Source organism: Marmota flaviventris, chromosome 10 (genome assembly GCF_047511675.1).
Source record: "Marmota flaviventris isolate mMarFla1 chromosome 10, mMarFla1.hap1, whole genome shotgun sequence".
In the NCBI taxonomy this organism is placed as follows: Eukaryota; Metazoa; Chordata; class Mammalia; order Rodentia; family Sciuridae; genus Marmota; species Marmota flaviventris.
In genome coordinates, this window is record NC_092507.1 from 34,855,083 (window position 1) to 34,877,626 (window position 22,544).

Consider the following 22,544-nt stretch of genomic DNA (forward strand, 5'->3'; position numbering starts at 1 on the left):
GAGACACTGTGAAAAGCTTTCAAATGCAATTTAAGGAATCTAAATTCTTTTAGTTGGCAGAGAGAAGCTGATTAAAGGTGTTTTGGACAGGAGAATAACAAAAGACAGCATTTTAGGAAGATTAATCAGACAGAAGTACATAAGATGAATCAGGAGATTATAGTCTAGAAACAGAATATGAGTTGTAGGCTACAGCAACATTATGAGAAGGTGATAAAAATCTGTAGAGGTCATAGGACACAAGGACATCTAGATACAGAGCAAATAGGGGCTGAAATACAGCCTACGCTCCATTTGCCCATCCCTGCTCTTATAGCATCATATCTGGGTGCCTTTTTATAATTCTTACCAAGGGTTAGCATACGGGCTAGCAATGACTCTGTTTGATTTCTGTCCTCTAGTGAGAGAATTGACCCATTTCAAGGAGACTATGAGGGTCTAAAGATACATCTTTAACAACATTGCAATGTCCGGGTGAAAACACAAATAAGAACACACAGTGTCTTAAAACAGCTCTTTTAAAGTCTGGAAATATTTGAGCCAACATTAGAAACAAACCTTTAAAATTGCATTTGCAAGACATCAAATCCTTAGGATGGCATGGAAATCAGTGAGAAGATGAGGGTGAGTTATTGAATGAGGCCCAGAGATGAAAATTTAGGTATCATCTGGCAAACAAACTGTATGCAACTCAGTCATTTATTTAATGAGATTTATTCTGGCTTGCATTTTAAAATATAAAAGACAGCAGAATAAAATAGACATTATTATTGCTGTGGGTATATACGTGACTGCATGACCAATGTAATTCTGCAACCTGTACACTCAGAAAAATGAAAAATTATATCCCATCTGATTCAAATGTATGATATGTCAAGATCATTGCACTGTCATGTGTAACTAATTAAAACAAATAAAAAATAAATAAATAAAATAAAATATAAAAGACATACCTATGCTTCCTTTGATTGGGTATATCCTAAATACTGGATGAAATGGAGATGGGGAAAGATGACAGGAAAAGGAAGACTATGATTAAAATGATATTGAGGGGGGCTGGGGCTGGGGCTCAGCGGTAGCGCACTTGCCTGGCATGTGTGAGGCACTGGGTTTGATTCTCAGCACCACATATAAATAAATAAAATAAAAGTCTATTAACAACTAATATAAACATGTATATATTAGTTGTTCAAAAAAAAAATGATATTGAGGGTCTGGAGTATAGGCCCAGCATGTGCAAGGCCTGTTTTCAATTCCAAGTACTGAAAAAAAAAAAAGACATCAAATTGATTGGACTTAGTACCCAACTCTGCCATTAATAATATCTTGTGGGCTGGGGCTGTAGCTCAGTGACAGAACGCTTGCCTAGCATGTGTGAGGTACTACGTTCAATCCTTAGCACTGCATAAAAATAAACAAATAAAATAAAGACATTCTGTCCATACACAACTATAAAAAAATTTTTAAATAATAAAATATTATAATAAACCTTATAGTTGCCTCCCTTAAATCCATTACACCCCTCTCCAATTGTGAAGCAGCCATAAAATTAGAGGAATGTAGCTCCAAGGGTAAACCCCAACTTGTCTAATCAATTGAAGTAATCCATATCCCATTCTGAAATGATTTATTCAGGAATAGACAGATAAAATTCAATCAGTGTATGTCATAACTCAATTGACCAATGAGATACATAGTTTGTTAACAATTTCTGGGAAAGAAGAAATGTTTTCACACTTTAAAGAAAGCTTGTGAAAGAAGTTCTCTTGGTGTTTTTTGTTTGTTTTATTTTGTTATTTTGGTACCAGGGATTGAACCTAGGGGCACTTAACCACTGAGCACATTCCCAGCCCTTTTTATTTTTTATTTTGAGACAGGGTCTTGCTAAGTTGCTTAGGGCCTCGAAAAGTTGCTGAGTCTGGCTTTGAACTTCTGATTCTCTTGCCTCAGTCTCCCCAGCTGCTGAAATTACAGTTGTGTACCACCACACCCAGCTCTCTTAGTATCCTGACAAAGAAAAGAGATTGTTAGTAGCATGTGGTGAATACCAGGGTTAGTCAGGCTTGGGTTGAAGTTGACACACCAGAAGGTTTATGGGATAAATGGGAAATAACTAGATTTCTGATGACATTGTTGAATAGCTGAATCAAATTTACTTGAAGCCCTCTATGTCTATCAACATTCAGTTACATGGAACCAATAAACCCCCTCCTTTTTTTAGTACTTTATCAAGGTATAGTTTACATGCATTAAAATACACAAATCTTGGGTCTGGGGTTGTATCTCAGTGACAGAACACTTGCCTAGCATGTATGAGGCACTGGGTTCAATCCTCAGCAACACCACATAAAAATAAATAAAAAATAAAAAATCTTTAAAATACACAATTTTTAAAAAAATTTTTTTCAGTTGTTGATGGACCTTTATTTTATTCATTTATTTGTATGTGGTGCTGAGAATCGAACCCAGTGTCTCACACATGTGAGGCAAGTGCTCTACCACTGAGCCACAACACCAGCCCTAAAATATTCAAATCTTAAATGTACTTTTTAATGTACATATACGCCCATGAGGTACATGCAGGTCAAAATGTAGAACATTTCTATTATTACAGAAAATTCCCTTGTGTCCCTTTCCAATCCATACCCATGCCCGAAGAGGTATTATTTAAATGGAATCATATAGTATAAATATCTTCTGTCTGTTTTTTTCCACTAAGCATAATGTTTTTGAGAGTCATTTATGTTATTCTATGGCAATCTGCTCTGTTTTTATTCTGAGTACTCCATGATATGAACACAGCATACATTGTTTATCCATTCTTTCTTTGATGGACACTCAGAGTATATGTTAGTCGAGACAGGATAGGGAACACCGGGAGAAAGGAACTAGGGAAGACTGTGAAACCATGAGATTTCAGTGAAAGTGAAAAAAAAAAAGGAAGGAAGTAGGGTTGAGTGTAAGAGGCTTAGATTGCAGTGAGGTTCTAAGAAAGTTCAGCAAGACTTTGCCCATCAGAAGAGTCCTGCATCTCCCAAGAATAGACCTGTCTTAGTGCCCTTTCATTCAGTCATTGGGAGCAGCCTATAGAAAGCAAAATATAATCCCCACAATCAGAGATCTGAGAAGAACATTTTTATGGATACCACAATCTCCCCCTTGCATCTCTCAGATTTACTTCCCCATTCAGGATCAGGGAGCAGATTTGTGGGGAAAACCGAGAAGAAGAATATTAGTGGGAAGAACGATATTTTGCATTGCTACAGTTGGCCCCGGGGCCCACAGCTAGCACTCACCTTCCCTTCCTCCACTATTTGTTTTGAATTCCCCCACACTCAGCTCTCACATCAGCAGGTCTTGTACTTAGTGTTGTGACCCAAGCCCTCAGTCGTTAGAGTTCCGAGTCCTTAATAACCATACTTTCCCAGGTCAGAATTGTTTCAAGTGTCTGTTGAGAGTAGAGCAAGGAGGCACCCAGGTAGGACTCCGGGGTTCTACATGTATTCCTCCCTGCCCCCACTGTGTAAAAGGAACACTGTCTCCTGCTGAAGGATCAGTGATTCTTGCCAGTATGCCAACTCCTCTTTTCACCTGCTAGCCTCTGTATACAAGGAGTCTCTGGTTTGCTGGCAGCAGCTGTGATTTAGAGTACAATAGACAGGACTGTAGAACTCCTGCAGAGCCTACAGTTGTGGGGACAGAAAGTACAACATCTGCCAGAACTTATTGGCAATGAGGATAAGTTACTCCTTGATTTCTGGACCGATGTTTACTTCCTATGGAGATACAGCATATATAGAGGCTCCTAATTTAATTCATACTTATCATCTTGAAGGATAGCACTTCATCCCTCCAGAATGTTGTCTCTGAACTGAGCCCTTCAATTGTGCCTATAGAAGGTCTTCCAGTATTATATGAGGCTGGCTTATTCTGAATAACACATTTTGTGATATGACCAATGGAGTCCATGTTCATCTCAGCTGACTCCCACACAACTTTTGTTGTGATGTGAGTCCCCTGATTGAAAGCTATTCTATGTAGAATCCCATGCTGTGGATTGGGCGATCCATAAACTCCTGGATACTAGTGCTCTCTAAGGTCTAAAGTTAGGAAAGGCAAACCCATATGCAGATATCTATCTGTTTGAAAACAAGCCCCTTACTCTTTTAGAATGGAAGGGGCTGATATACTTACTCTATCTTCCAACAGAGGTCAGTTGGTCTCTGAGAGCAGTTGTGTTCATTTGGGTTGCCACCTATTTGGACATTTGAAGGAGCGACAGCCAGATTAAAGTTGGTAAGAGGGAATGCTTGCTGTTGGGACTATATGTATCCTCCACTAATGCTACCATGATGCTCTTTCATGTCCCTGTCATGTCAGTTCTGGGGTAGCCAATGACAAAGGATGGTTAGCACCACCTGGCCAAGAAATTTTGTTTGTTCAGTGTCTCCTCCAAGATGGATGCTCTCTGGTGGTCAATTAATGTGTAATATTAAATCCTTTTCTTTTTTGGGGGGTTACTGGGAATTGAACTTAGTGGCACTCAACCACTGAGCCACATCTCCAGTCTTATTTTGTATTTTATTTAGAGACAGGGTCTCACTGAGTTGCTTAGCACCCCGCCTTTGCTGAGGCTGGCTTTGAACACATGATCCTCCTGTCTTAGCCTCCTGAGCTGCTGGGATCACAGGTGTGTGCCGCTGCACCTGGCTTAAATCCTTTTCTTTATCTGTCCTTCATAAAACAGCCCAAGCCTAGGTCACTGCACAGGAATCTAATATGTTCACCTCTTTAGCCATTTCTCCCTCACTCACACAGTGGACAACCAGGTGCACTGTTCCTAGTTCTGCCACTTTAGATGATTTTACCTCTCTACTGTTTTTCAGGATCACTGCTGTATATGACTATAACACAGTTCATAGTCATTTTTGGCTTGCACTCACATTCCAAACAGATCCACCTACAAACCAGCCTCAGGCTTCTTATTCTTCTTTAAGCTACTTTATCAGAGCTAAGTATAAACTGAGGGAAGAGCAATAGTGTAACTATGGTAGGTGATATGGGGGTCTGGATTTTCCTGCTCATGCCCTCTGTTTCTCCTTCAGGTATTTATAGAGTACAATAGACAGGACTGTAGAACTCCTGCAGAGCCTATAGTTGTGGGGGACAGAAAGTCCTCTGTTCCTCCTTCAGGTTCTTATAGTCTTGGACATTCCATTTACATCTTATGACAAGTGTTGGGTATGTCTGAATTTATAACTTGGCAGATCCAACCAAACCCAGTTCATATCAAAAGGTTTCATGCTAAAAAAACACATGGTACCCCATAGTCAGTTGTCACACCTTGACCAGGACCAGTAGTGTACAAAGAGCTATTGCTCATAGGATATATAATCCTCTCTTGCAAATAGCATGACCATGCTCCAAAATCCCAGGACATGCATTTTGATTCTTCCACAGAGGCTTGCCATAAACTCCACATTGTATCGTTTCCCACTACTGACACCTCCAACTGGGTCTGTTAGATCATACAACCCAGTGTCAAGGCTTCTTACCCTATGGTAGGGACCTGCTCAGAGTCTTTTCCTTTTCTAGGCCCCACAGAAACTGCAGCATTCTGTTTTATCTCAGTATATGGAATAGAGCAATATTCCTAGGTGTGGACTCTTACCTTCAGAACCTAAAGAGGCCTAGTAAGCTCTAGATCTCATTCCATGTGTTACATGATGCAAGATGCAGAATTTTGTCTTCTGTTTTGGATTAGATATGCTGTGATGCCCTGAAACTGGACTCGTGCATTTTACCAAAGTCTCCAACTTATTTATCTTCCACCCTGTGAAGTCTATGTGTCTTACCAAGGCTACCAGCACTTGGTAGCCTTTTGTTTGCTCTATTCAGTCAGCTTGATGTCATCAATCTAATGAACTGATGTAATGTTCTTTGAGATAGTCAAGGTCAGACTGCTTTATGACAATAGGAAATTTAACATAATCCCAAGGCAAAACTGCAAATAACTGTGGTGGCTAATTTTATGTATCAACTTGACTAGGTAGCCAAACATTATTCCAGTTATTCCTGTGAGGGTATTTTGGGGGTGAGATTAACACCTAAATCAGTAGTCAAACAGATTGCCCTCCATAATGTAAGTCTCATTCAGTTTAAAGCCTAAAGAGAACAAAAAGCCTGGCCCAGGTTGGGTGCAGTGGCATACACCTGTAATCCCAGTGGCTCAGGATGCTGAAACAGGAGGATTTCAAGTTCAAAGCTAGCCTCAGCAACTTAGCAAGGCCCTAAGCAACTCAGTGACACTCTGTCTCTAATAAAATATAAAAAAGATCTAGAGATGTGGCTCAATGGTTGAATGTCCCTGAGTTCAATCCCTGGTGACAAAAAAAAAAAAAAAAAAAAAGTCTGGTCTTCCCCAACCAAGAAAGTATTTTCCTGCTTGGCTATTTTTAAATTGAGACATTAACATTTTCCTTGCTTTTAGGTTAAAACTGAAAATTAGCTCTTCCTGGGTCTCAAATGTACTGGGCTTCAGGCAGTACTCTTTGGTTCTCAGCCTTTCTCCTGGGTCTCCAGGTTGCCAGTTTATACTGCAAGTCTCCTCAGGAGAACCCCAATACAATAATTATGTTCCATGTGAATATAATTCTTTATGATCCTCTTTATTATAATAGGACAAATGCATTTCTTAACTAAATGGCTATTTACTCTGTACTTTATCAATCTAATCTAGCAACGATATCATGTTTGGTATGGCAGTTGTAATTAGGGCTGCCACTTGGTTGAGCCTATGGTAATCTACAGGCATCCTTTATAATCCCTCTAGATTCTGCAGGGACCACACTGTATCCTTTGCATTCTTTTCATTTTTAAACATGAAACTAACCTCCTTCATTGCCCCTACCCAGACTCTGAGGATAAATGGGAGTGAGACATTTTCAGAGGCTTCTGCTTGGACTTCTCTAGCATAATTCTCATCCTAGAGGTCAAGGACCCAATGTGGGGGTTATTCCAACTGCTAAGTATGTAATCCTTGATTATACATTTGAGGACTAGGGAAATGGCTAGTGAGTGGGTCCACATCTCTTATGGGTCCATTGTAATCTAGACCTTGTCCAGGATCCATGTATCTCTACCTTAACATGAGGATCATAATGACAACTCATGCTTCTTTATATGAATATCAATTTAAACTCTGTGTCTGAAAGTCCACAAAATATCTTAGTATTCCCCTTCTCCCCAGTATGTAGTTACCCAAGTAAATGGCTACACATTCCTTTGAATAATACATGGGGAATTGTTATCATATATATTTCTGTGGTATTACAGGGTCCTTTTCCCTGGGAACTCTGCCACCTTATATTAACAGTTTCTCGGTGTGAAAAACAGCCCAGGTCTAGAAATTGGGCAAAAGACTATTACTTTTCATTAAAATGACTTCTTCTGGCATCTTGCTCATCTGTTTTTTTAAATATTTATTTATTTATAGTTGTCAATGGACCTCTATTTTATTTATTTTTATGTGGCACTGAGAATCCAACCCAGTGCCTCATACAAGCTGACCAAGTGCTCTACCACTGAGCCACAACCCCAGCCCTTGCTCATCCATGTTTGCTCCTTTTTGTGCATGTGTGGTACCGAGAAGTGAACCCAGGGATACTTACCACTAAGCTACATTCCCAGCCCTTTTTATTTTTTATTTTGGCACAGAATCTCACTAAGTTGCTAAGGCTGGCCTCTAACTTGCAATCCTCCTTCCTCAGCTTCCCAAGTCGCTGGAATTACAGGTGTGTAATTCAAACTCCTCTTGACCAAGTTCTGATAATAATGTTCCTGATACCTCTGAGTCCTGAGTTTCTCTAAGGTTTGCAATGTAAACAGTGTTCTTCTTTTGGCTCCCCTGTTCCCAGGGATTCTCCTGGGCTTCTTTTATTCTACAAAATCAGTTTGCTTATCTACTCTACCTTCCAGGTCATTTTGGTTTATTCATGCTGAGGATCAAACCCAGCATGTATGCTTGGCAAGTGCTCTACCACTGAGCTACACCCATAGCCCCCAGATTTTTAAAATTGTTGTCCTCTCCTCTATTCTTTCTGTCCTCATGGTTTACACTTTTCTCATTCTCTGTTATTTAGATCAGAATCTTAAAAGTTTTTTCTGTAAAGGGCCAGAAAGTATATATCATAGACTTTCATGGACCATACAAAAACAGGCATGACTCTAGTTCGTTGATCTACTCTAGTGTGGATCCAGAGACTTACTATTCAAAATGTGATCCACAGACCAGCAACATCAACATCACCTAGGTACTTGATAGAAATACAGAATCAGGCCCCACCCCAGAATCGCTGGATCCATGCTGCATTTTAATGAGCTCTCAAGTCAATTCATATATATACTGAAGTTTGAGAAGCAATGATCTAGACTGATTTGGGAGAAGAAGCAGAGATAGACACAAATGTCCAACCCCTTATGTTTAACCAGAAGTTCCTTTCATTAAAACAGGTTTGAGTTGGGTTTTCTAATACTTGCAATGGAAAGTGTGCTAATTCTTATCTCCTTGGTGATACAGCTCATGCAAATTACTTCAAGTTTCTGGACCTTAGTTTCTTCTTCATAATTAAATGAATAAACATGATGATCTTTAAGGTTTTTTCTAGCTCTCAAATTTCATGACCCTGCATCTCTGGTGTTGTGGAGAGACTTTATCCCTGGGCAAAAACAAAAATAAAAGGTACTCAGACATAAAAAGGCAAAGGCTCAGATACGGGACTTTAAAGATCGGAAGATTAGGTCTCTGAATAAAAAATAGATATACCATGAGGCTAATGAAATGAGTTTCATGATCCTCACTTGCATGAGCCCCTTTAAAATCCTTGTACCTACTTTGGTTTTGTAGTTAATTTTATATTCAGAATTGTGTTACTTTTCTTTTTAAAGAGAGAGAGAGAATTTTTTAATTTTAATATTTTTTTTTTAGTTTTTGGTGAACACAACATCTTTATTTTATTTTTAGGTGGTGTTGAGGATCGAACCCAGCGCCCTGCACATGCCAGGCAAGTGCATTTCCGCTTGAGCCAGCCCATGTGTTCTTTTTCTTAAGTAAAGCACCCAAGATTGCATAGGCTTTGGTCCTAAAAAACTTTGATCTGCCCCTATTTCTGAAAAATAAGAAGGAATAATTATCAAAATCATGTGCAAAAAGATCAAGAACAAGATTTTCTAGGGGGCTGGGGATGTGGCTCAAGCGGTAGCGCACTTGCCTGGCAGGCGTGCGGCCCGGGTTCGATCCTCAGCACCACATACAAAGATGTTGTGTCCGCTGAAAACTAAAAAATAAATACTAAAATTCTCTCTCTCTCTCTAAAAAAAAAAAAACAACAGATTTTCTAGACCTGAGTCTACAAGTTCCTAGCCAGAGCTGTTGATATGATTCTATCTAGGAACAGGATGGGTCCCAAGATCTGAAATGCAGGTGAACCACAGTTGGATAAAGGAAACTCTAGTACATAGATACATAGGAGGTAAAATAAGCAGAAAATTACCTTAGCAAAGTCAGATCAGTTAGTTAAGACTCTGGTACAGTATTAATATACCAAGTAGCCTTTATTGGCACCCTTTCTATGTGCCACACCGTATTATAAGCACTTATTATTTCATTTATCAACTTATCAGTCCTCAGGGTTCAAACACATTTCGTTTTTTACAGATGAAAAACTGAGGTTTGGGTTGGGCATGGTGGTGCACACTTGTAATCCCAGCTACTCCGGAGGCTAAGGCAGGAGGATTGCAAGTTTCAGGCCAGCCTCAGCAATTTAGTGAGACCCTAAATAATTATTAAATATTTTTTTAAAAAAAAGGCTGGAGGTAAGGCTCAGTGGTAGAGGGTCTCTTGGGCTCAATGTCCATTAGGGGCACAGTTAAAAATTATACACAATTCAGGTGCATTAAAATTCAAAACCTCCGGGCTACAGTTGTAGCTCAGTGGTAGAGCACTTGCCTTGCATGTGTGAGGCACTGGGTTTGATCAACACCACCACATAAAAATAAATAAAGGTTAAAAAAAAAAAAGAATTAAAAACCTCATGCTTTACTCCAAGTCCTTGCCTTTAGCTACCAAATATTTTCCAAAAAAAAAAAATATATTTTTCCTGCAGAAAAAAATTGTTGAGATTTCATAGAACATAGAAGACTTTTACTCAATTTCCCCTGCTTTGCAGCAACACTTTTACATCACCTCAGCCATACTGTGATTGAAAGCCTCACTGCATTTTGAATAATGGTAGATCTGTGACACCATTGTTTAGAAATCAGTCCAACCTGGATGAGACTCAACACCATTAAAGAATTTCTATGCCAAATTTTCACTCATTTACTTCAAGTTCAGTTTCACAGACTAGTAGTGACATTCTCCATACTCTGTGTTATGGTGAAGGCTTTGTTTGCTGAGAAGACTCCTAAAAATGCAGCAGGTTAGAACACAATGCAGGTCAGACAGAGAACCCATGATGAAAGAGAAAGAAAGAGATCATATCAAAGGCAAAAAAACCAAAGTTAGCTGCTAGTCCAAAAACCAAGGATGGTAGCTTGTCTGTTGCCTCTTTCCTTCATGGTATAGTCAATAACCAAAGAATTAAGGTCTCAAATTCCTTTATTCTTCTTTCTGTTTACTGAGCCAATATCTCTTATAAAGAATATAGCTTTACCTATTGTTCTGGATTACCTGTGTAAGGATGGGGTTATGCTTACAGTAAGAGAATAGGAGGAAACTTTCACAATAGTTAACCATACTCAGGTTTCCTCTTTAAAGGTGGCAATGGTGATGGAATCTTTTATATTTATGTTTTTATTTTATATAATCAAGAAATTTTGCACAAGAAAGCATTCTTTACCACAAATAAGGTTTATAGAACAGATGGTATACTCAGAAAAAGGATGAGAGGACTTTGTTGTTTGGACTTTGCAAGGGTGCTCTTTGAAAATGAATATCCAATTGGAATGCACAATGAAAAATGTATATAAATCCAAGGTGTAGTTTATATCACAATGATTTATCAATTCAGCTCAGAGTACTTAGTATGCTATCAAATATAATGTGCAATGCTTTATATTTAATTATTTTAAGTATAATTAAAAATTTGTTATAAAAATAAATTTACAGCTGGGCTCAGTGGTGCACACCTGTAATTCTATCAGCCCTGGAGGCTGAGGCATGAGGATCTCAAGTTCAAAGCCAGCCTCAGCAAAAAGTGAGGCACTGGGGCTGGGACTGGGGCTCAGTCATAACACACCTGCCAGCATGTGAGAGGCACTGGATTCAATTCTCAGCATCTCATATAAATAAATAAATAAAGGTCTATCAACAACTTAAATATATATATATATATATATATATATATATATATATATATATATTATATATATATATATATACTTTATATATATATGTATATATAAAGTGTGTGTATACACACACACACACACACACATACACACACATATATATAAATAAAGTGAGGCACTAGGCAACTCAGTGAGACCCTGATGGGGATGTGGCTCAGTGGTTGAGTGCCCCTGAGTTCAATCCCCAGTACCAAAATTTAAAATAAATAAATAAATAAATTTACAAGCTTTTTTGTGTTTTTTGTTTGCATTAAAAGTTGTTGTAGTGGGCTGGGGTTGTGGCTCAGCAGTAGAACACTTATCTCGCAGGTTTGAGGCACTGGGTTTGATCCTCAGCATCATATAAAAATAAATAAACAAAATAAAGGTATTGTGTCCATCTACAACTAAAAAAAAAAAATTTCTTAAAAAAGTTGTTGTTGTTTTGTTTCTGGGTATTGCGCCCAGGGGCATAGCATCTTGCTAAAAAGAAAATGAAAAGAAATTCTGCTCAGATATGTAATCATAAACTCTCAACCCCAATTTCCACTTGAAATATTTTTATTTGATTAATTCTCTGATCTACTTCTCACAGTGGCTGTTCTAAATCTTCATTGAGACTCTAAAAGCTCTGAACCCATCATTCTGATAAGATCCTTCCTATTCTACCCAAAACAAAAAGCCATTGGGTTTACCCACCCCCACTGCTCCCATCTCTAAAGACCACAGCCTCCTGCTTTCCTTTCACCCTGCCTCGTATAAGCTCCCTGCCTATGCTCTCCATCCCAGTTTCTATAGCTCCTTCAGATCTTTCTGTAACAATTAGTCCCTCTTTTTCATGCATTCTCTCTCTCTCTCTCTCTCTCTCTCTCTCTCTCTCTCTCTCAATTTTACAATCTGCTTTTCAACATGTACAAACTCTTATTCTAGGGTAAGAGGAGCCTCGCATTTGACTTCTCAGTTATAATTCCTCTTTATATTTTACATTGTTTTTCATTTCACACTTCTAGAATAAGTGGTCCATCCTTAAAGTACTACATCTCCCCACCACTATCTCCTTACGGTCAGGCATTAATGAAAACTGGTAGCAGCAAATAGCAAAACTTGGCCTGGAGGAAAGTGGCTAAAATAAAGACTGGATAAAAGCTGTTTGAGACAACCCAATCAATAAATGGGCTAAGGAGCTGAACAGACACACACTTCTCAGAAGAAGATATATATCTGATCAACAAATATATGAAAAAAATGGTTCAATATCTCTAGTAATTAGAGAAATGCAAATCACTACTCTAAGAAATCATTTTACGCCAGTCAGATGTGGGGGAAAAAGCATACTCAATGTATTGCTGGTGAGACTGCAAATTGGTGCAACCAATCTGGAAAGCAGTATGCAGATTCCTTAGAAAACTTGGAATGGAATCACCATTTGACCCAGCTATCCCACTCCTTGATCTATATCCAAAGGACTTAAAATCAGCATACTATAGTGATGCAGCCACATCAATGTTTATAGCAGCTCTTTTCACAATAGCTAAACTGTGGAAGCAACCTAGTTGCCCTTCAACAGATGAATGGAAAAAGAAACTGTGGTATATATGCACAATGGAATATTACCCAGCATTAAAAGAGAATAAAATTATAGGATTTGCAGGTAAATAGATGGAGTTAGATAATATTATGTTAAGTGAAGTAAGCCAATCCCAAAAAACCAAAGGCTGAATTTTTTCTCTGATAAGTGGGATGCTGATCCATAGCGGGATGGGGGGTTAGTGGGGATGGAGGAACTTTGATTGGGCAAAGGGGAGGAAGAGGTGGGGAGGGGGAATGGGGACAGGGAAGATGGTGGAATGAGATGGACATCATTACCCTAGGTACGTGTATGACTGCACATATGGTGTGACACTACATCACGTACAACAGGAGAAATGAAAAATTGTGCTGCAATTGTGTACAATGAATCTAAATGTATTCTGCTGTCAAATATACCTAATTAAAATTAAATAATTAATTAATTTTTAAAAAGTTGTTTGAGTAAGTGATTACTTCTCTAGATCTCATTCCCCATTTCCAGATGGTGGTATGACTAGCTCTTTCTCACCACAGTAGAAGTCTGGGAAGCTGGGCTGGGGCCTTTGCTCAGTGTCTGAGCGCTTGCCTAGCAAGTGTGAGGCACTGGGTTTGATCCTTAGCACTGCATTAAAAAATAAACAAATAAAATAAAGGCATGCTATCTATCTAAGACTACAAAAATTAAAAATTAACAAAACAGTCGTGAAGCTGATTTTCTGGACAGGATATGATGAGGACCTGCGGATTGGGGATGCCAGTTATAGTTAAAGGCTTGTATATTGGAAAAAACAGGAAGCTCAAAGTACTATGAATATATATAATATATATTTTATTATATATACACATAGAGAGATGCCTATGTAGATATATATACACTAATATAGATAATTAGTATATATTATATAATACATATTATATATTACATAGAGAGAGATATTATATATATATATATATATATATATATATATATATATATATATATATATATTAGAGAGAGAGAGAGATTAGAGAGCGAGAGAGAGAGAGACTCCCCAGTATTTCATCCCCCACATTGCTTCCCCACACACTGGACCTCTACTCCTCAGGCAGGAAATGCAAGATACGTTTTAGGAATCTGACTCTCAAGAGAACAATCTAAAGATAGTGATGTCAGAACTGGGGATGTAGTTCAGTGGTAGTGTGCCTACCTATCATGTGCAAAGTTCCTGAGTTCAATCCCCAGTACTAAAAAAATTTTAAAAATTAAAAATAAAAACTAAATTAGACACTGACATTAGGGGTTTCCCCAACAAACAGCTTGTGTACATCTGCTCAGAAAGAAAATCAAAATCAATAACCCAATTTATGTTCAAACTTCCAATCAGTTCTTCAACCTATTATGAGAAGACACTGAGAATTCTACCTATGAAAACAGCCTCTAATATGAGAAACATGGATCAAAGCAACAAATAGGAAAAAAAATAGAGAGAGGGGAAAATAAAGCTTCTGCAGAGAGAAAAAAAAATTTTCAGAGAGAAGAGAGAATAACAAACATATCCATAAAACAAAAATAGGATGTCATTAATAAATCAATAAATGAAAGGAATATTCAAAGGGGAAAAAATGACTGTTGAAAATTAAATACATAATAACAGAAATTCCAGTAAAGCCAAATAAAATTTTCTAATTATAAAATTGCTTAAAGATGGAAAATAGGATATAAGATATAAGAAGATTTGATGATCAGTCCAAACAGTAAGTATCATCATCAGAATAATAGGAGTCCCAGGAAAAGTAGAAGGGAGGGAATCATTAATGAAATAATTCAAGAAAATTTCCCAGAAGTGAAAACATGGCAAAATTTTGAAGTGACTGAAGTTTCAGGAGTTGAGGACCACCTGGTGAAGAACTTTTTAAGCCATTGTAAGGAGCTTAAATTTTCTGCTGTAAGAACTTGGGAGCCAGCAGAGACTTTTAAGGAGAAATGACTCAGATGGTACGCGGAGTGCTGAGGTGCTGACGTTGAGGACACCAGCACTCCTTATCAGAAATCTCTAGCTAACTGATTACCTTTATTTTGTAGTTATGTCAAATGCAGTTGCAAGCAGTTTTGTTGATTTGTTTTTCGTTTTTGTTTTTTGTTTGATTTTGTACTGGGCCTCATACATGATGAGCACACATTCTACTTCTCAGCTACCCTCCAGCTTCATCAAATTCAGTTATTTTTCATTCCACAAGTTCTATCAGAATCGATATTTTAAAATATAGGAAATTTATTGGTTGAAGACATATTTAAACCTAGGAAAAAAATTACTTTCCTCCCTCCCAGAAACAAAAGCTAAGGTCAGGCAGAAATCTTAGCTTTGCTGCCAGAGTGGTGCTGATTTCAGCATAAAGTCATCCTTCAGTTGAGAGGCCCTGCCACCCATCAATGATGTTCACTTTGGTTAATTAGAAATACGAAAACAACATGGGAATAATTTTGCTAGCCTAAAAGAGCATGAATAAATTATATAAAGGCCATGAGTAAACGGAAGATTCACATTAGCTTTTCATAATGGTTCCCATCTCAACTTCACAGACTTGAAAAGACTCCAACATTCAATGTAATAGAAAATCAGAAAAAAGAATCAACTAGGCCCAACCACACTTCAGATATACAACTAGCTCTTGTGAAAGAGAGAACAGGCTGTGGGGGTAAGGGATCAGTTTTGCTGAAACATATTTTGGCCATGTTATCATATGTAGTTATATGGAAATAAGGAGTAAATTTTTGGTCAAGGATGCAGAGTGCCCTGCCCTTAAGAATAAATTATTTTCCCTCCAGGACCCATTTCAGAGGTCAGAGGTGGATGAGGAAGACAACAGTAAACTACCCTTCTTTCAGATATGGAAGGATAAAAAAAAGTAGCTGTTCTCTCCAGACTGAATATTTTCACAAAGGGGAGAATAAAATTGTGTTATAATGTTGTTTACCTCCTTCCCTAAGGGCAACAATCACATATTTGGTCAGGGCTGTATTAGGGAATGCAGGATACTGAGGAAAAAAATATAAAGGACTTCTGTCTATATAAATAATTTAATTAACTCAAAATCAGGCTATCAGCACAATTCTAGTAGCTCAATAACAGGCAATTCCATAAAAGAAATCCCTTGCTGGCTAGAGAGTATCCAAACTCCAGGCTACATTTCTGGAACTTGGAGCCAGCCATGGGACCCAGTATGACCTCACAGCATAAGTCCATAGTTCCTCAGAATATTTGATCAATTCCATGTATAGGATAGAAATAAATAATTAGAAAGTGAGATTTAAAATGGTTCAATTTTCAGTAGCATCAAAACCATAAAATACTGAGGTATAAATTTAACAAAGCCTAAGTAAAATCTATACCCTGAAAACTACAAAATATTTTTCAGATATATTTTTAAAGACTTAAACGAAGGGAGAGATTTAACATATTCATGGATAAGAAAACTCAATATTGTAAAGTGAAAATTCTCCTTGAATTTTACTATAGATTTGATCAGGGGTTTTTTTTGTTTGTTTTAAATATTTTTTAATTATAGATGGGCACAGTAACTTTATTTTGCTTATTTATTTTTTTATGTGGTGCTGAGGATCAAACCCAGTACCTCATATGTGTGAGGCAAGTGCTCTACCACTGAGCCACAACCCCAGTCTTTTGTTTGTTTGTTTGCTTTTTAGTTGTTGATAGACCTTTATTTTATTTATTTATATGCAGTGCTGAGGATTGAACCCAGTGCCTCACACATGCCAGGCAAGTGTACTACCACTCAGACCCATCCCCAGCCCAGTTTGTTTTTTACAGTAGTTTTTTAAAACTATGGAAATGCAAAATATCTAGAACTAGAATGGGCAAAAAAAAAAAAAAAATCCTGAAAAAAGAAACAAGCTGGAGGATTTAAACTGACTTCAAGACTTACATTAAAACTATAGTATTAAGACTATGTGCTATTGGCATAAAAATAAACATACAGATCACTGAAACTATATAGAGAATCTACAAATAGACTCACATGTGTATGATGATTTAAAAGCACCAAAGACTCTAATAGGAAAAGGAAACATTTCCACCAAATAGTACTAGAATAGATGAATATCTATATAAAGGCAATGAACTTCAATCCCTATCTCACGCCATACATAAAAATTAATACATGACAGACCTAAAACTATAAAATTTAAGGGTAAAAAAGGAGATCCAAGAGTAAACAAATTTTCTTAGATATAACACATAAAGCAGTAATCATGAAAGAAAAAAGTGATAAATTAGACTTCATCAAAATTAAAATTTCTGTCATCAAAAAATATCAGTAAGAAAATAGGCAAGCCACAGACTGGGAGAATATATTAACAAATCTGATAAAGGACTAATATTCACAATATATCAAGAATTCCTAAAATTAATATTGAAAAACAAATTATTTGAATAGGTACTTCACAAAGGATATATCAAAGACAAATATAATATGAAAAAACATTCAATATCGTTACTTATAAAGAAAATAGATACCATTCAACACTAACTAGGTTGGCTTAAATTTTTTAAAACTGGCATCACCAAATGTTGGAAAAGATATGAAACAAAGAGAACTCTTTGTACATTGCTGGTGGGAACGCTAAAATGAAACAATCACTTTGGAAAAAAGTTTGGCTATTTCTTAAAAGTCAAACATAAACCTACACTTTGACCTGTAATTTCATTCCTAGGCATATATCCAAGAGAAATTAAGATATATATTTACAAAAAGATTTGTATAAGTATGTTCATGTCAGGTTTATTCACTGTAACATAACACATCAAACAACCCAAACATTCTTCAGCAAGCAAATGAATACACAAATTATGGCATATTCTTGCCATTGAGTAATTATTAAAAAATAAAAAGAAACAAACTATTGATAAATGCATCAACACATGGAAAAAAATCTCACAAACAATGCTAAGCAAAAGAAGCTATTTATTAAAGAATACATATATAATTGCATTTATTTGAAGTTTTAAATCAGGCAAAACTCACCTAAAGTGAAAATAATAATCAGAATAGTGATTGGGAGTCAGAGAGAGAAACTGATACAGAAAAGACACAATAGAGTTTCCTATATCATGATAAGGATGTGGGTTATAAAGGTGTATCTTCTTGTCAAAATTATACAATTCTTTTAAAAATTTCTTTTTATATGTAAATTTACCTTAAAAATAACTGCAAAAACAAAAATATAATAACAATTGGGGATGAGTGGATGGAGACAGATAAAACAAAAGTAGAAGAAAGTTGATAATCACTGGAGGCAAGTGACATCAAGTTTGTTATATGATCCAGTTTACTTTGTATATGTTTGAATTTTTCATACTAAAAAGCCTTAATATGAATGGATAAAGCAACTATATAAAGAAGAATGAAATTATGGCATTTACAGGTAAATGGACAAATTGGAGAATATCATGCTAAGCGAAGCAAGTCAATCCCCCAAAAACAAAGGCCAAATGTTTTCTCTGATAAGAGGATGCCGATCCATATTGGGGTGGGGGTGGGGGGGCAGCAAGGGAAGAATGGAGGAACTTTAGATTGTGCAGAGGGAAAGGGCGAGAGTGGGGAGATGGTGGAATGAGATGAACATTATTACCCCTATGTATGGGTATGATTGCATGAATGGTGCAACTCTACATCATGCACAACCAGAGAAATGAAAAGTTGTGCTCTTTTTGTGTAAAAAATAAAGTAAAATAAATTAATTTTAAAAATGTAAAAACAAAAAATAAAAAACCTTAAAAATCAGGGTGGGTATTTTTTTCCCCACAGTTTCTATTGGTGCATTTCAGTCGTACATATGGATGGGATTTGTTGTTACATGTTTGTACATATACACAATACACAAAACAACAATATAATTTGACTATATATACAGGGTGGGTGCTTATAGGTTATGCCTGTAATCCCAGCTACTCAGGAGGCTGAGGCAGGGAGATTGCAAGTTTGAGGCCAATCTCCAAAACTTAGCAAGATCCTGTCTCAAAAATAAATAAATAAGGGTTTAAAATCAGCTGGAACGGCAATATTTCCTGGTTAGACCATTGTGGTTTATCAAACGGTTCATTTTCCCATCACCTAAGGATTATTTCAAACCTCCTCTTCCTCTCACCTCAACCCTTTCTCCTCCTAAAATTTTTATTCTCAGAAGATGACCTGGTCTCCTCTATCACACAGAAAATAGTCATCACATAGGGACTCTTTTGACATCCAACCACTAAATTCAACATCATTTGCATCCATGCCTTTCTCCTTCCCTCCTGTTCCAAAGAAAGGGAAAAGCAACATTTCTTTTGTCCAGTGTCAGTCCCTCTGCTGAGGCCCTAGAGCTTCCCTCTGACTCCTCTCCCACTTTCTCAGAGACCTTGTGTCTTTATTACTTTTTCCTGTTCTCTGCTAGCTCCCTCCATTAATATCCAACCACTCAACTCTCTCCATCCTAAAAACAAAACATAAAATGTTGACTCCACATTTTCCCCCATCACTGCCTTCCTCAAGCAAATTTCTTTTTCTTTTTTTCTCTCTCTCTTTATTTATTTATCTATTTGTTTGTTTGTTTATTTATTTATTTATTTTTGGTACCAAGATTAAACCCAGGGGCACTCAACCTCTGAGTTACATCCCCAGCCCTATTTTGTATTTTATTTAGAGACACGATCTCACTGAGTTACTATGCGCCTTGCTGTTGCTGAGGCTGGCTTTGAATTTGCGATCCTCCTGTCTCAGCCTCCCAAGCTGCTTTTCCTCTCTTTTTTATTTGTGTGTAGGGGCAGTACTGGGGATTGAATCTAGGGGCACTGTACCACTTAACTATATCCCCAATTCTTTTTATTTTTTATTTTGAGACAGAGTTCACTAAGTTGCCCTGGCTGGCCTTGAACTTCTGATCCTCCTGCCCCAGCCACCCAAGTAAACTGGGATTACAGGTATGTACTACTGTGCCTGGCTACAATTTCTTGAAAGAACTGTAATACTAATTGTCTCAACTTTTTCCCATTTCATTCAACTTTAACCTCTTTGTTTAATTTCTACTTCCATCACTTCATTCAAATAGCTCTAAGAGCACCAATTTTTCAGTCCTTGCCTTGCTTGAACACATGACAGCATATGACATCCCCTCCTTATCAAAAGCCTTTTCAAGATTTCTGTGACACTGTATTCCCTGACCTAAGTCTCATTTGCTAACCTAATCCCCTGTCAGAATTTTACAGGCTAGAGTTTCCTAGGTCTAGGTCTTACACTTCTCTCAACACATGGTACCTCCCCTAGGTATTCTCATTGCCCCCATCCATGTGCTAATGACTCCATGGACATCTCTACCCCATACCTCCCTTTTAAACCCCAGAACTATATATTCAACTTTTACAATGTCCTTGGATGCCCTGTGAGCATCTCAAACACTGCATATCCAAAGTTAACTCTTGATTCCCCCTATATGCCTGTTGCTCTCTAAGACTTCCTGAATCAGCATCTGGAACCACTTTCCATATAATTGCTCATGCCAGAGTTCTAGGCATTCATGGTTTTTATATTTCCCTCACCACTCATCAAATGTTAGAGATGCTACCTCTTAAATCGTTCTCAAATCTTCCTTATCTTTGGTTCACCCTACTCTAAGCCACCATCTCCTCTTTTAGTCTCTAGCTTGCCTATTGACCACCCTGCCTTCAGTCAGACTTCTTCAGTCTTTGCTATGCACAACAGCCAGAGTGGTATTTCTAGATTTCTATTTGATCATTTTCTCTATCCCTTGGTTAATATCCACATACTAAGTGAAGAATTGAAATTACAAGGTCTTGTCTTTTCTTTTCTCCTAAGTTTACCTCTCTTAGCTGAATTTACTTATTCTGTAGTGTTGGGAAAGTGTTTCCAAAAACACAGTAACACTCTTAAAGAAGTTTGTATTGCCTTTATAAACTCTCCAGTTTTTGTGAAGATTTGAATAAAGTGTTTTGACATTTCTCAGATTTCTTAGTGCCTTCATTTTAAGTATTTCTTCTTAAAGGGGCTCTTGACACCTCTCACTCCTCTTTCTGGCCCTGGAGTCTTTGTCCTGTATTCTCCCTCTTCTCCTAACTAATCAGACATCAAAAGGCTCTTTGTCAGAGCAGATCTCTGACAGAGAAAGAAGATAAGGGAGTACCTTATATTATATTTTATAGAGGAAGATAACAAAGAGTGAGACTCAGCCTTTAGTCCTAAGAACTGGGGCTGGTGTTCCGCAGAGATGACAACAAAGCAAGACAATGAAACAATAAAGAAGGGTTATGGCTCAGCGGTAAAGCACTCGCCTAGCACATTTGAGGCCCTGAGTTCAATCCTCAGCACCACATATTGTGCTCAACTATAAAATAAATATTTTTAAAAAAAGAAACAATAAAGAAGCATGGTTACCTATGAAACTTCTGTTGTACAGTCTATTCTTCTAGACCCCTGGTAAAATATCCATTCACCACACACACTTGTGAAATGGTCTTGCCTCCATTCTGAGAGCACCTATTTAACACTGAGATTACCTACTTGTTCATACTTAGTACAGAAGAAAATTAAATGAGCTATAATAATATTTAGAGTAAATGCACTGTTAATATATGAGACTTGGGCTGGGCTTGTGGCTGCTTGCCTTGTACAGATGAGGCACTGGGTTTGATCCTCAGCACCACATAAAAATAAATAAACAAAATAAATGTATAAAAAATATATATGAGACTTGTTTTTAGAACTCAACTTTTGAGTTCTTTTTAACATCCAGAAACCTCTATCAGTTATGAGTCACGAAAACAGTATTAGTAGAAATCAAAGAAAGAAAAAAATTATTCTTATCCCATCATGGCAACAAATCAAACTCTTTGTTGTTTCCTGTCCTGTATCTTTGCCTATGTATCTACCAGGCATTTCAGTTGCAAATATCTAAATAAGAAAGCATTGCCAAAAAGTCTAGATGTCGGACTAGCTTCAGATAAGGCTTAACCCAGCTGTACAAACTAAATCACCAAGTACCAGGTTTCTCTCAGCTCTTCTATTCCACTTGTCACTATGTTGACTTTATCTTTGCATTCTACAGTTGCCCTGGAGAGTTGCAGTCTAAAGATAAAAATTGTTGTTGTTGTTGTTGTTTTTCCCCTCTACTCTCATACTCAACATGGTACACTTTTTCCCACACTATAAGCAATTCTCCAGCAGACACCAACTGGGAATCCTATAATTCAATTTAATTCTTTTTTTTAAAATTTATTTTCTTAGTTGTAGTTGGATCCAATACCTTTATTTGATTTGTTTATTTTATATTTTTATACGGTGCTGAGGATCGAACCCAGTACCTTGCACGTGCTAGGCAAGCACTCTACTGCTGAGCCACAACCCCAGCACCTCAATTTAATTCTTAAGCTGTTTACCTGGAGACAGTGTCAGATCCCACAGGTTGAAGGCTCAGTTGCATAAGAAGAGTGCTCCCCTTCTGATACCAGTAGCAATATTTCCCATTATCACACATTACCAAAACAGGGGATTCTCTTTGGTGACTCCCAGAGAACTGAAAGTTTTTCTTTCCCAGA